We start from the raw sequence: 14,394 nt of genomic DNA, 5'->3' as shown, positions 1-14,394 counted from the left end.
ATAATTGGGTTGGAGATAGCCTGCGATCTAGACTTAGAGCAGCTCAAGATCTATGGTGACTCTGAGTTGGTTGTTCAGCAACTTAAGGGGATCTATGACGTGAGAAAAAACACTCTCAAGCCTTATCATGATACTGCAAAATCATATATGGCTTAGTTCGATGATGTATCCTTGAGTCACATCCCCAGGAGGTTAAACTTGCAGGCCGATGCAGGCCGATGCACTAAGAAAACTCCGGGCTACGATTCAATTGTCCTCACCAGGGCTCACGCCTATCTGGGTGGCAGAGTGGAGACACATTGAACTGAGAACTGACGTAGACGTGGATGATGAGAGAAATTGCTTCCTTGAGTACCCACCTTATCCATTTGGAGCATTTCTATTAGCCAAAGAAGTTTTTAAGATTGGACATGAAATGGCACAGAGTCAAGGAGCTAAGGTTAAAAAATGGGAATCGGAGTTCTTCGACCCAATATGCACAGAAGTCAAGCAGGTAGAAGATTGGAGAGAGCCCATCTTTAATTTCATAAAACATGGTAGACTCCTTGAAGATCGTGCCGAGCGCAACAATGTGTGTCGGATGTCTACCAAGTACACCCTCCTCGAAGGAAATGCTCTCTTCAGATGGTCTTTTGATGGTATTCTCCTTAAACGTGTAGACACACAAGAGGCAAATAAGGTGTTGGAAGAAGTACACTCAAGCATCTATGGACTGCATCAGTCTGGCCCTAAGCTATATGAACGGATACGCAGATTGGAGTACTATTGGCCTTCGATGATTGCTGATTCCTTAATCTATGCCAAGAAGTATCAAGTGTGCCAAATACACTCGAGCCTTGTTCATCAGCATCTAGAACCCTTACACCCTACAATGGCATCATGGCTCTTCTCACAATGGGGCATGAACATTGTAGGGCCTATTGACCCTCCTTCGGCAATGGGTCATGTCTTTATTCTAGCTGCAACAGATTATTTCTCCAAGTGGGCTGAAGTGGTCCCCCACAAGCAAGTTCTTGGACCACGGTGGCTAATTTCGTGCGACACCACATCATATACCAGTTTGACGTGCCTGACCAGATTATATTTGACAACGACCCTCAATTCAGAAGTCATCATATCGATCGCTTGATTAACCAGTTCGGTTTCAAGTGGAAGTACTCAACTATGTACCACCTTCGAGCTAACAGATTAACTGAGGCTTTCAATAAGACCTTGTGCAACGTTTTAAGGAAGTCGGTATCGAAAACAAAGAAGAACTGGCATGAGAATCTTCTTGAAGCGCTATGGGCCTATCACACTACCATGCGAACTGCCACCGATTCCACTCCTTATTACCTAGTCTATGGGGGTGAAGCAGTTTTACCCCTTGAAATTCAAATCCCTTCACTACGTGTCGCTAGACATCAAGGACTTACCGAAGATGAGAGAGTCAAACTTCGGTATCAAGAATTGGGTGCACTCGATGAAAAGAGGTTAGAAGCTCAGTAGAACCTCGAACTCAACCAAGGGAGAATGAAGAGGGCCTTTGACAAGTCAGTCAAAGTCTGCTCATTCGCCCGTGGTGATCTGGTTATAGTTGTCAAGAGGTCGATTGTTATGCATGGGCAGCGCAAAGGGAAGTTTGAACCTAAGTGGGAAGGCCCTTTACAGTCAAGAAGGTATCGCCAAATGGAGCTTACATACTGGCACATCTTGATGGAGAGGAGGCAATGCCCCCTATCAATGCGCGATACCTAAAGAAATACTACAGATGAGGCATACTCAAAAACACTCAATGCCAACACGAAGAGTTAAAAAAAGTGTTAAAAATAAGAGAAGTAAGATAGTTCAAACAATGTTAATTCTTTTATTGCATTAGAAGGAGTTACATGCCAAAAATCTCATTATTAGGGAGGTTACAAATCTATCATTCAGTATTGCTCTCGCATCGGAAGAAAACAGAGTAGTTGCGTCGGAATGATGCTCTTGCGTCTGAGTAAAAGAAGACGGTTGAACCCAAAAGTTGCTCTTGCATTTGAGGAAATGAAAGAAGTTGACCTTCAACACTGCTCTTGCATCTGAGGATAAGAAGATGGTCACAGGCCAAAAAGTTGCTCTTGCATCAGAAGAAAGAGAGTAGCTGCCCCAACGTTGCTCTTGCATCTAAGGAAAAGAGGATGGTTACAGGCCAAAAAGCCACTCATGCATCAAGAGGTTAGAAGGGTTTTAGATTGAGTTTATCAGACATACAAAGTAGACCCTTCTGACAAGGAATTGGCCTATGATGGAGAGCACACCCTCTTTAAAGTGAACACCCTTCCACAGAACAACATGGACTTCACTATTGTGCTGAAGGACTTGGCTTTCGACAGACTTCATAAGCCCAGCCTTACCGTTAGACACCACCCTTTGCCTACCCAAGACATCATCGTTCGTGGTTATCAGTGTGTGTGACTTAGCACCGTGCAAAACAATCACTGCATGCAACTCATCGCTGAGCACGACCACAACCGGGCACAACTTGCTACCTTTCATCAAAGGATTGAGCGAACAACAACTGCCAAGCACGACTAATGCCGGACGTGTCATGTTGCTAGCCATGTGTGACTAATGCACTGACTAGTGGTGCACAAGACTAATGTCGACTGTGTTTCTAAAGCCCAGCACTGGCTGCATTTTTTAAAGGCTAACACCCGCTGTGTTTCTAAGGCCTTGCGTCGGCTGCATTTCCCAAAAAGGCTAATGCCGACTGTGTCATCGAGGACCAACACCACCTGTGTCAGACAAAGGGCTAACATCGACTAAGGCTAACACCGACTGTCTCTTTGGCTCCTCAAGATCCCTTGACTCCCCGCGACTGTTCACCTTCCGGTGATCATTTGTTGTCGATGACCTTTTGACTCCCCACGATTGTTCACCTCCTGGTGGCCGATCGTTGCCGATGACTGTTCACCTTCCAGTGACCGTTCGCTGCCGGTGACCTCTCGTCTCCCCGCGACTGTTACCTACCAGTGACCCTTCATTGTCGGCAACTGTTCACTCCCTGTGACCTCTCGACTTCTTGCCAGGAAACCCTTTCACTTGTTGAAAATTCACTCTTGTACCTTCCCCTCTTCCCGATGGTACAAAACAACCAGCAGATCACTGAAAAATGACCGAAAGCTTGCGATAAGCCACTGCTACACCTCAGTCCCTGTTCTGGTATCCCAAAACCCTTGTCAAAACTTTTGTGGCTTTGACGCTGGAGAGGAGAAGCCCAAAAATGTCTCTATGTAACCCTATTGGTACTCTCCTCCTTCTCATAGGATTTCTCACCAACAGACTCCTATAAACTCCCTTCAAGTGCCCTCCGTTTCGTGCCGGAGCTCACAAAAAATCTCTGCGCCTTAGGCAAAATCCTGTAAAAACCTCACCCGTGAGCTCTGCGTGCTCGCTAGAATTCTCATCGGGAGCTCTCTGACTCTCACTGCTAAATTCCTTAGTCGTTTTACCTTCAGTAAAATGGTAAAAATGGGGTGTACCCCCTTATATAAGTGATGTTTCCCCAAATTGCCTCTAACAAGTCGGGAACTCTAGGCACGTCCCTGAAGACCAAATGGAAATGGGCTGGACTGGGTTGGGCTCAAACTCGAGGCCTGAATGAAGGCTAACTGTCGCCCATGAAGCCCCATGTATCAAAGACCAGGGCCGGGTCCGGCTCAAGCCCGAGGCTCGAACACAAGCCACTGCCGTCTGTGTAAATTGTAACCAGCATTGTCTGTGTAATCTGCTCCCAGTACCGGTTGTGTTCTCAAAAGCCTAGCACCGACTGTGTTCTTAAAAGCTAGCACCGACTGTGCCCATTGTCGGTTATGTTCTCAAGTCTACCACAGTCTGTGTTGCCACTGCGCACACTAGCGCCGCGTGTGTTACCTCTGCCTGTGCTAGCGTCGTACGTGTCAATGCGACTATTGTTCAAGTCCACCACTGTGTGTGTTACCTCCGTCCATGTTAGCACCGTATGCTACTACCGTTCAAGTCTACCGCCGTGTGTGTTACGCTTTCCATGCTAGCGTTGCGCATGTGCTAGCACCGCGCGTGCTAGAACCTGGTCACCGTTGTGTTTGTCCTACCACTATCCCTAGTGGAGTTGCACCCAAGCTGTGACTTGTCATCCCCAATGGATTTGCACCCTAGGTCATTTCACGCAGGCCGTGATTTGTCATCCCCAATTGAGTCAGGAGCAGGCCACTGCCCCTCATCCCCAGTAGGAGGCACATTCATACTGTAGCCCATTATTCGCAGTGGAGTTAGGGTTATTCTTACCTCTTCAGGCCCCAGTGGGTTTTTTTCGCATCAAGTCCTTATTCCTTTGCTATATTATCCTCAAGGAGTCGGATTACCTTTCATAAGCCTATTCTCCATGAAGTCTCACTTTTTACCCCCTAGGAGTCACACCCACATCGTCCGCTTCCGTTAGCCACTCCTCGTAAGGCCACCATCTCCATCTAAGTCCTCTATTTGTGTATGGCCTTCACTAATTTTTCCCCAGGGAGTCAGATTATCATCCACAGACTTATTCCCCATGAAGCTTCACCTACATGGCGACCCACACAATGGTTCATGCTGCATGACCCTAAACTACACAGCTGTGGTTCGTGCTGTATGACCTTAAACTGCATAGCCTTGGTCCATGCTGTATGACTCTAAACTACACAGCCTTGGTCCATATTGCATGGTCTGTGTTGCATGACCCTAAACTACACAGCCATGGTCCAAACTATATGACCTTAAACTATAGCGGAGGTCTAGTTGCAAGACCTTAAACTGTATTGTCTTAGCTACATGAATTTAAATTGCATAGCCATGTTCCAAACTATATGACCTTAAACTATAATGGAGGTCTAGTTGCATGACTTTAAATTGCATAGCCACGGTCCAAGCTATGTGACCTTAAACCATAGTGCACGTCCTGACTGCATGACGTTAAAGGGCATAGCACCATGGTCCAAAATATATAACCTTAAACTGTAGCAGTGTCACGACCTCGCTCTCGACCACTGTACCTTACACGGTGAAAAGTGATCGAGTGCGGGTTTGTGATCCCAATGTAACATCTGTCACTCGTGCAGAAGTGGAATCAACACCTTTAATTTCTATAATAGAGCAAACCATGGAAATAGCTACAAACAATTAAAAATCTTAGCAAACCCATTTATCCTAAAGATATTACATTACATTCCTCTTCAAAATTCTACAATAAAGTTCGAGGCACTAAGGCTCGTGATTACAGAGTTTACATAAGACAGTTGCAAATAGGGCTGAGAGCTCGACTACACACAAGCATTAACTCCTTCTCGAGGAGGCTGCTTTGACTCCCCAACTGCAACCCGTGCTCCCGACTCTTGACCTGTTGCTCGTAATCTACAAGAGGGGATAGAAAAGTAGTGGAATGAGCTCGAAAGCCCAGTAAGCAGGTCTAGCGTTATGCATCTATAGCAATTCTATTTACATGGGATAACAGTTCAACCTATCCATATGAAGTCATACATTAGCACATATGCATATCAGGTAAAGACAACGAATATGAACATTTTATTTAAACGGCAGACAACATCAAATCAGAGTGCGATCATGAGCATTCAATCGGTGTAGTCATTAATATTCCATCAGGCAATCATAAAACATTCCTTATTAAGAAATTCGACCATTACCCACTCACTCGCTAAATCCCCTACTCCCACAGTAGAGGCCCTATCCATCACGCTAAGCCAATTTCAATGTTTTAGACCTCTACCATCTCATAGGAGGGAGGGTAATGACAAGTGGGGTACTCCACTTCGTAATACCCTCAACACTTGCACACAGTCTCCAACGCGTATTGGGGGATAGGCCCTTACCTTGCAAGGCATCCACCGTATGGCTCATTTCATTTCATGAATCTAGGGTGTGACCCCTATCCTCTCCCCTAACCCGTTCCTATCATTATGCAGGTTAGGGAATATGCTGGCATCACTTTCCTTTACTACCGATGAGTGCCCCATCGCGTAGCAGATGATAGCATAACAGTAACCACTACTGGTGACTGTTCCCCCAGGTAGTGGCCAATATCCACATGAGCAGTGGCTATTCATCACAATATCATAACAGTACCCACTACCGGTGAGTGTCCCACCGCGTAGTGGCCAATATCACGACATCATATCATGCATTCATGTTAAACCACTACCTTATGATAGATAATTCATCATGCAGAGTTTGCGCCTTACTCAAAACTATCCAGCAATCACATATTGTCATGATGCTTAGCATGAAATACCCATTATATGAGAGCTATCACATTGCATTTACACTTAATAATCAGCATTAGCATTATGAACCTTGTCATGTAACATTCTTCATGGAGCAATCACAGAGGCATGGCATTTATCAATTTTCACATAGCTTTCATGGTTATTACTTATCAAAGATAACACATACGACTTTACATAGGCGATGCTACACAGACGGTGTTACATGCACGGCGTTACACGCATGAGCTGCAAGCACGGCACTGTGCACATGACATTGTGCGCACGGCGCTATTCGCACAACGTTACGCGTATGGCGTTGCGTGCATGGTGCTACACATATGGCGCTTCGCGCATGGTGTTACACGCATGGCGTTACACACTCGATGTTACATGCATGGCGTTGCGCACATGGCGCTACACGCATGGCGTTAGGCTCATGGCGTTGCGTGAACGGCGCCGAGCTTTCTGCTACAGTGAACCATGACATATCATCATATTTCGGGGCATAACTCCCAATCTATGGGGAATTTCAAAATGAGTTCAACATGCAACTTTGAGTACATTATAAGATCTTCCCGATGATGGTGATTTGAAAGTTTTTGGACATTGTTTTCTAGGCCCAAGGAGTGGCCTAATAGGGGTCATGGTTGCTGGAATTCACAACCACTGGGAGCAGTGACATGTCTCTACGTCTTTAAGTAGACATACATATCTTCCATTTGAGACTAATTTGGTCCCATTTGGACACCATTTGGCCACTGACATTTTGATGCAAAACCAGTCACAATCCTGGAATTTCTTATTCTCAAGTTAACATGCTTTTAAAAAGCACTTAAATGTTTCATGGCCAAGGTACCCTTGGGGCATGGGACCTTGTTCATGTGAACAAGTCTCACAATGAATTATTTCATGAGTTTTCATGAATAACAAGATCATTTACGTGGTTGAGTCAGTTATGGTATTGAGAAGCACGAATCTAAAATTTCAATCTCCCATCAACCCATTCATACATGACATTTTCATTCTATCATCCTACCCACCATGGATGCATAAGAGTTAAACCCACTTACCTTGCCTCTCACGGTGCCCTTGACCTTCCCTCATGGCCTTTGATGGCTTTCCTTAACTCCAAGCAAAGGCTTTCCAAAAACATAGCAGCAGCAGAGGGCTCATGCTTGAGCTTTAGAGAGAGAAAGGGAGAGTCGAGAAAGTCCAAAAAATGAAGGAGGTGGAGGCTAGAAGGGAGGGGAAGGGCTTAAATACTTAGGGTTAGGTGAAGGTCCCTGTAGCTGACGTGTACGGTTTTGATAGGCGCGGCTCTAACACGTATGGTATTGGTAATTGCGGCACTGGCAGCGGTCACATCTTCCTTTTTCACGTATGGTGTCAAGCCTTTTCTGCCTTCTCGTGAGGCAATGCTCCAGTTCTCGCGTGGCGATGCTCCAGTTCTCGTGCGGCGAAGCTCTAGTTCTCGTGCGGTGATCCTTTGTCTTCACGCTTGGCGTTACATCTCCTGCCTTTTATGCGCGACGTTAGCCTAGGCGGCGTTACTCCAAATGGCGATGCCTAGGCTTCTCCACTCTCTTTCCAACTCTCAGATAGTGCTACCTCACACCGGGCACGGCGTTACTCGTTACGCTCACGTCGATGCCTCTAATCGCGCGCGACGTTAGTCTAGCCTGCGCACGGCGCTTGCACTTATACCCGCAACAATACCCTCACTTGCATGTGGCGTTGCCTCTAAGTTATATGGACGACATTAGGCCAAAACACACAGACGACGCTACCCTTCACCTTTAGTGCCGGGCATGCACTTTCGTCTCGTCTAACGTCCTTCTCTCTATTGCCGCGAGTGATCAAGCTCAATTGAATTGTGGCCCTTACATCATCCACCCCTTAAAAAAGATTTTGTCCCCAAAATCATTAATCAAAGAGGTGGGGGACATTTCTCCTTAATTTCATCCTCCCATTCCCACGTTGATTCTTCCCTTGTGTGATATTTTTATTGAACCTAGATCAGGGGAATTTTTTTTACTGTGCAAAACCTGTACTCTCCATTCTATTATCCCACTTGGTAGTTCAACAAAGGTTAGGTCTTCCCTGATCGAGATTGGTTCATATTCCAAAACATGGGACAGGTCAGGCTGATATTTTCTTAGCAGCCATACATGAAAAACATTGTGAATGTTGGCCAGTTTAGGTGGTAGGGTAAGTCAGTATGCTACGTTTCCAATTCTTTCCAAGATTTCAAAAGGCCCAATGAATTATGGGCTCAATTTTCCCTTTTTCCCAAATCTCATTATGCCTTTTGTTTATGACACCTTCAGGAAGACCTTATCACCTACCTCAAACTTGAGGTCTCTCCTGCGGTTGTCGGCATAAATCTTTTGCTGACTTTGGGCTGTCTTGAGCCATTCTTGAATTAAGGCAATTTTCTCAGAGGTCATTTGAATAATTTCGGGCCCCAATAATTTTCTTTCGCTCACTTCATCCCAACAGATGGGCGACCTACACTTTCTTCCATACAGAGCCTCAAAAGGCGCCGTTTGAATATTGGCTTAGAAGCTGTTGTTGTAGGCAAATTCTATTAGAGGAAAAAGGTCTTCCCAGTTTTCCTTAAAGTCAGTGGCACATGCCCTTAACTTGTCTTCCAAAATCTGAATGGTTCTCTCTGATTGTCCTTTTGTCTGGGGGTGAAAGGTAGTCCTAAAGGTAAGCCTGGTTCCCAAGGCTCACTGCAGACTTTCCCAAAACCTAGAGGTGAACCTGGTGTCCCTGTCGGACAACATGTTGATAGGTAAGAAATGAGTAACTTTAGTTAGTCGACCCAAATACTATCATGTCTCGCACTCGACCTTGACAATCTAGAAACAAAATCCATCGTAATGTGTTCCCATTTCTACTCTGGTATGGGCAAGGGCTGTAATAGTCCAGATGTTACGCCTTTACTTGCTGACATGTCAACAAATTGTGTCACCTCTCTCTTCATATTGTTCAATCAGAAGGTCTTTTTCAGATTCTGATACATTTTTGTACTCCCTGGGTGTACCGTGTAGAGGGAGTGATGTGCTTCTTCTAAAACAACCCTTTTTATACTTTCAATATTAGGGACGCATACTTGGCCCTTAAACCTTATCAACTCATCACTGTTCATAGTGAAGTCCTCTCTTCCTTCCATTTTTATTTCTTCAAGGATCTTCTTAAGTTGAGGATCTTCTTTTTGCACCACCCGAATCTATTGACAAAGCTAGGGCTCTATCATTATACACGAAAGCATCCGACCACATCATCGAGGGGTGGAGTTGGGTGTCATTCCACTGCATCTTCTAGTAATCTCATCTCCCTGACCATCAGGTGTACTACTGAGACCATGGCTTTGCAGCTCCAGGCATCGGCTACTACATTAGTTTTGCCTGGGTGGTACTCAATTGTACAATCGTAATCATTCAATAAGTCCATCCATCTTCTTTGCCTCGTATTCAACTCCTTCTGGGAAAATTGGTACTTGAGGCTCTTGTGATCCGTGAACACTCTAAACTGGGCCCCATAAAGATAGTGCCTTCAGATTTTCAACGTGAACACTACGGCCGCGAGCTCCATGTTGTGAGTCAGAAAGTTTTGCTCGTACGGCTTTAGCTGCCTGGAGGCATATGCAATAACCTTACCTCTCAACATTAGTACGCACCCGAGCCCTTTATGGGAGGCATCGGTATAAATCACAAAATCTTCATTTCTGTCGGGTAGGGTCAGTACTGAGGCTGTGGTTAATCTTCTCTTGAGTTCTTGGAAACTCTCTTCACAATTCTCTGACCACATAAATCTCACATTCTTCTGGGTCAGCCGAGTAAGGGGAAGCGTTATCTTTGAGAATCCTTCTACAAAGCGCGTGTAGTACCCCGCTAACCCTAGAAAGCTACGAATTTCAGTCACATTTGTCGGTCTCTCCCACTTAAGTAAGATTTCAATCTTGGAGGGGTCGATCGTGATCCCATCTTTAGAAATGATGTGCCCAAGGCAAGATACATTAGGGAGCCAAAACTCACTCTTGCTTAATTTAGCATACAATCCTTCTGACTTCATAGTTTGCAAGATAGTTCTCAGATGCTGCTCATGTAGTTCCTTGTTTTTCGAATAAATCAAAATATCATCAATAAATACCACTACAAAATCATTTAGAAAAGTCTGAACACCCTATTCTTCAAAGCCAAAAACACAGTGGGGGGCATTAATTAACCCGAACGACTTCACAAGGAACTCATAATGACCGTATCGAGGTTTGAAAGCAGTCTTTGAAATGTCTCCCTCCTTGACTCGTAGTGGGTGATACCCTGATCAGAGGTTGATCTTTGAAAACACTTGGACCCCCTGGAGTTGATCACAGAGGTCATCAATTCTAGGTAGAGGGTACTTATTTTTCACCGTCACTGGTTCAACTGCCTATAGTCAATACATAGTCTTAAGGACCCGTCCTTCTTCTTCACAAACAAAACTGGTGCACCCCAAGGCGACACGCTAGGTCGAATGAAACCCTTATCCAATAATTCCTTCAACTGCTCTTTTAGCTCTTTCAATTCCGCTGGAGCCATTCTATACGGGGCTTTGGAAATGGGAGTAGTGTTAGGTACTACTTGTATCTCAAATTCGAGTTCTCTTTCTGGGGGTAGGGACGGCAATTCCTCTGGGAACACCTCAGGGTTGTCCTTTACTACTAGTATCTCATCCAACCGGGTCTAGACACCTCGATTCTCTACCACATAAGCTAGGTACCTGCCACACTCCTTAGCCAAAAGGCGAGAGGCTCGGAGGGCAGAGATGAGGTGCATTGGGGATTTGTCCTTAATGCCCCAGAAGTGTATTTCTGCTTAGTTAGGATGTTTAAAGGTTACCGTCTTCTCATGGAAGTTGACGGTGGCATGATGTGTAAACAACCAATCCATGCCTAGAATTATATCAAAGTCTTGAATATCTAGGTAGATTAGATCCACAGTTAGGTCCCACCCATTAATCGTAAGCTTACACTGTCTATATATTCTATCAATTTCCATAGAGCCTCCCACAAGTGTGCATACTACTAAGGTATAATTGAGACATGCATGTGCAATATTCACGTAATGGGCAAAATGGGGTGCAACAAATGAATGAGAGGATCCGGGGTCAATTAAGACTTTAACAATAATATCACAAATTGAGAGCATACCTCTGTTCACTGAGGTGGACACCTTGACCTCTTATTCGGTGAGTACGAATACTCGACCTTGGGTCTTCGGGCGATCCTCGGGCTTTATCATAGGGTAGTACCTCTCTCAGTGGCCAGGCTTGCCGCATTTTAGACATACATTCTTCTTTCGATAACATTCCGTGGTGGTGTGGTTGTCTCTCCCACAATAAGTACAAGTCGGGCGTCGATTAGTGTCCATAATGCCTGGAAGACTCTTTGGGATCCTTGGATTAGGTGGGTATGGCCTTCCTTTAGCGTTTCTCCTCGAAAACTGTTGGGATTTTTTCCCAAACCTTCCCGACTGCACAACTTTCATTTTTCCTTCCTTCCTTGACCTGCGATCCTCACAGTCTGCTTCAATCTTCTGGGCATGGTCTACCATCGGGGCATACTACTTTATATTGACCGACATCACTCTACTTCTGATATCTAGTCGCAAGCCCCTTTCAAATACTCTGTATTGTTCGACAATCATACTCCCTTGCTGGAGTTCAATAAACTCTACTTCCTTCCTTTCCTTGACTGAATCGGGGAAATACTTCTCATCAAATGGTACTAAGAAGTTTTCCCAGGAGACCTAGGTCCCTGTCTCCCTTCAAGTGTGCTTCACTACGTTCCACAAGTATTCTGCTTTCCCTTCCAGCATAAAGGCCCCTAGCCTAAAGTTTTTTTCATCCGAGCAGTGTAACACCTCTAAAATTTTCTCCATTTGCTGCTTCCACCTCTTAGCCTTCTCCACTCCTCCATGACCCAAAAAGGTTGGGGGTGCCCTTCTCCTAAACCTCTCCATGAGGCTACTGTCATTCTACTCTGGTGTAGGGGTAGACTGGGTTAGCACCAATTCCATCATCATTTGGGTCATAGCCCCCAGAGTCTTATAGAACTCGTCGAGCGCCTCGATATTTTCATTACTGAAACTCACGTTGTGGGTACGAGCTCTCTCTTCTTTCAACCTAGTTACAAAAACACCCAGTCACTTGTCTATCCCAAAGCTAATCTAAGGACTCTCCTAAACTCCCTAGGCCAAGAATCCTATCATGGCCGATCTGATACCATAACTGTCACGACCCTGCTCCCGACCACTGTACCTTACACGGCGATAAGCGATCGAACGCGGGTTCATGATCCAAATGTAATGTCTGTCACTCATGCTGGAGTGGACTCAACACATTTAATTTCGGTAATCGAGCAAACCATGGAAATAACTACAAATAATTAAAAGTCTTGGCAAACCCATTTATCCAAAAGATATTACATTACATTCCTCTCCAAAATTCTACAATAAAGTTTGAGGCACTAAGGCCCGTGATTACAGAGTTTACATAAGACAGTTGCAAATAGGGCTGCGAGCCCGAATACATACAAGCGTTAACTCCTTCTCGAGGAGGCTGCTCTGACTCCCCAACTGCAACCTGTGCTTCTGACTCTAGACTTGTTGCTCTCAGTCTACATGAGGGGAAAGAAATGTAGTGGAATGAGCTCGAAAGCCGAATAAGTAGATCTAGCATTATGCATCTATAGCAATTCTATTTACGTGGGATAACAGTTCAACCTATCCATATGAAGTCATAGATTAACATATATGAATATCAAGTCAAGATAGCGGATACGAACATTTTATTTAAACAACAGACATCATCAAATCACAGTGCGATCATGAGCATTTAATCGGTGTAGTCATTAACATTCCATCAGAGCAATCACAAAACATTCCTTATTCAGAAATTTGACCATTACCCACTCACTCCCTAAACCACCTACACTTACTCCCGAAGTAGAGGCCCTATCCATCAGGCTAAGCCATTCTATTGCTTAATACCTCTACCATCTCATAAGAGGGAGGGTAATGACAAGTGGGGTAATCCACTTCGTAATACCCTCAACATACGCACATAGTCCCGAACACGCATTGGGGGTTCGATAGGCCCTTACCTTGCAAGGCATCCATCGTATGTCTCATTTCATTTCATGAATCTAGGGTACGACCCTCTATCCTCTCCCCTAACCTGTTCCTATCATTATGCAGGTTAGGGAATACGTCGTCATCACTTTCCTTTACTACTGATGAGTGCCCCATCGCGTAGCAGGCGATTACATAACAATAACCACTACCGGTGAGTGTTCCACTATGTAGTGGCCAATATCCACATGAGCAGTGGCTATTCATCACAATATCATAACAGTACCCACTACCGATGAGTGTCCCACCGCGTAGCAGCCAATATCACGACATCATATCATGCTCGAACATTTAATTCATTACGCTCATGGCACACGTGCACGGTGCTGCGCGCATGGTGCTACACGCACGGCGCTTCACGCACGAAGTTGCGCACATGGTGCTACACGACGGCGTTGCGAGCATGGTGCTACACGTAAGGCGTTGCACTAACGGCGCTGAGGTTTCTCCTACAATGAACCATGACATATCATCATATTTCAGGGCATAACTCTCAATCTGTGGGGAATTTCAAAATGAGTTCAACATGCAACTTTGAGTACATTCAAAGATCTTCCCAATGGTGGTCATTTGAAGGTTTTTCGACATCGTTTGCCAGGCCCAAGGCACTGCCCAACAAGAGTCATGGTTGCTGGAATTCACGACGACTATGAGCATTGGCATGTCTCTATGTTTTAGGCTACATCTTTCAATATGTGCGAGATTTTACCATGACATAAAAGCAAACTTTAAGTAGACATACATATCTTCCATTTGAGACCAATTTGGTCCCATTTGGAACCATTTGGTCGCTGAACATTTTGATGCAAAAACAATCACAGTCCTGGAATTTCTTATTCTCAAGTTAACATACTTTTGAAGAGCACTTAAATGTTTCATGGCCAAGGTACCCTTGGGGTGTGGAACCTTGTTCATGTTAACAAGTCTCACCTATGAACTATTTCATGAGTTTTCATGAATAACGA

The sequence above is a fragment of the Amborella trichopoda genome, chromosome 9, assembly GCF_054954075.1.
Source record: "Amborella trichopoda isolate Santa Cruz 75 chromosome 9, AtrichopodaSantaCruz75HAP2 v2.0, whole genome shotgun sequence".
Taxonomy (NCBI): Eukaryota; Viridiplantae; Streptophyta; class Magnoliopsida; order Amborellales; family Amborellaceae; genus Amborella; species Amborella trichopoda.
The sequence above is the reverse complement of the archived record's forward strand: the minus strand, read 5'-3'. Positions refer to the sequence as shown.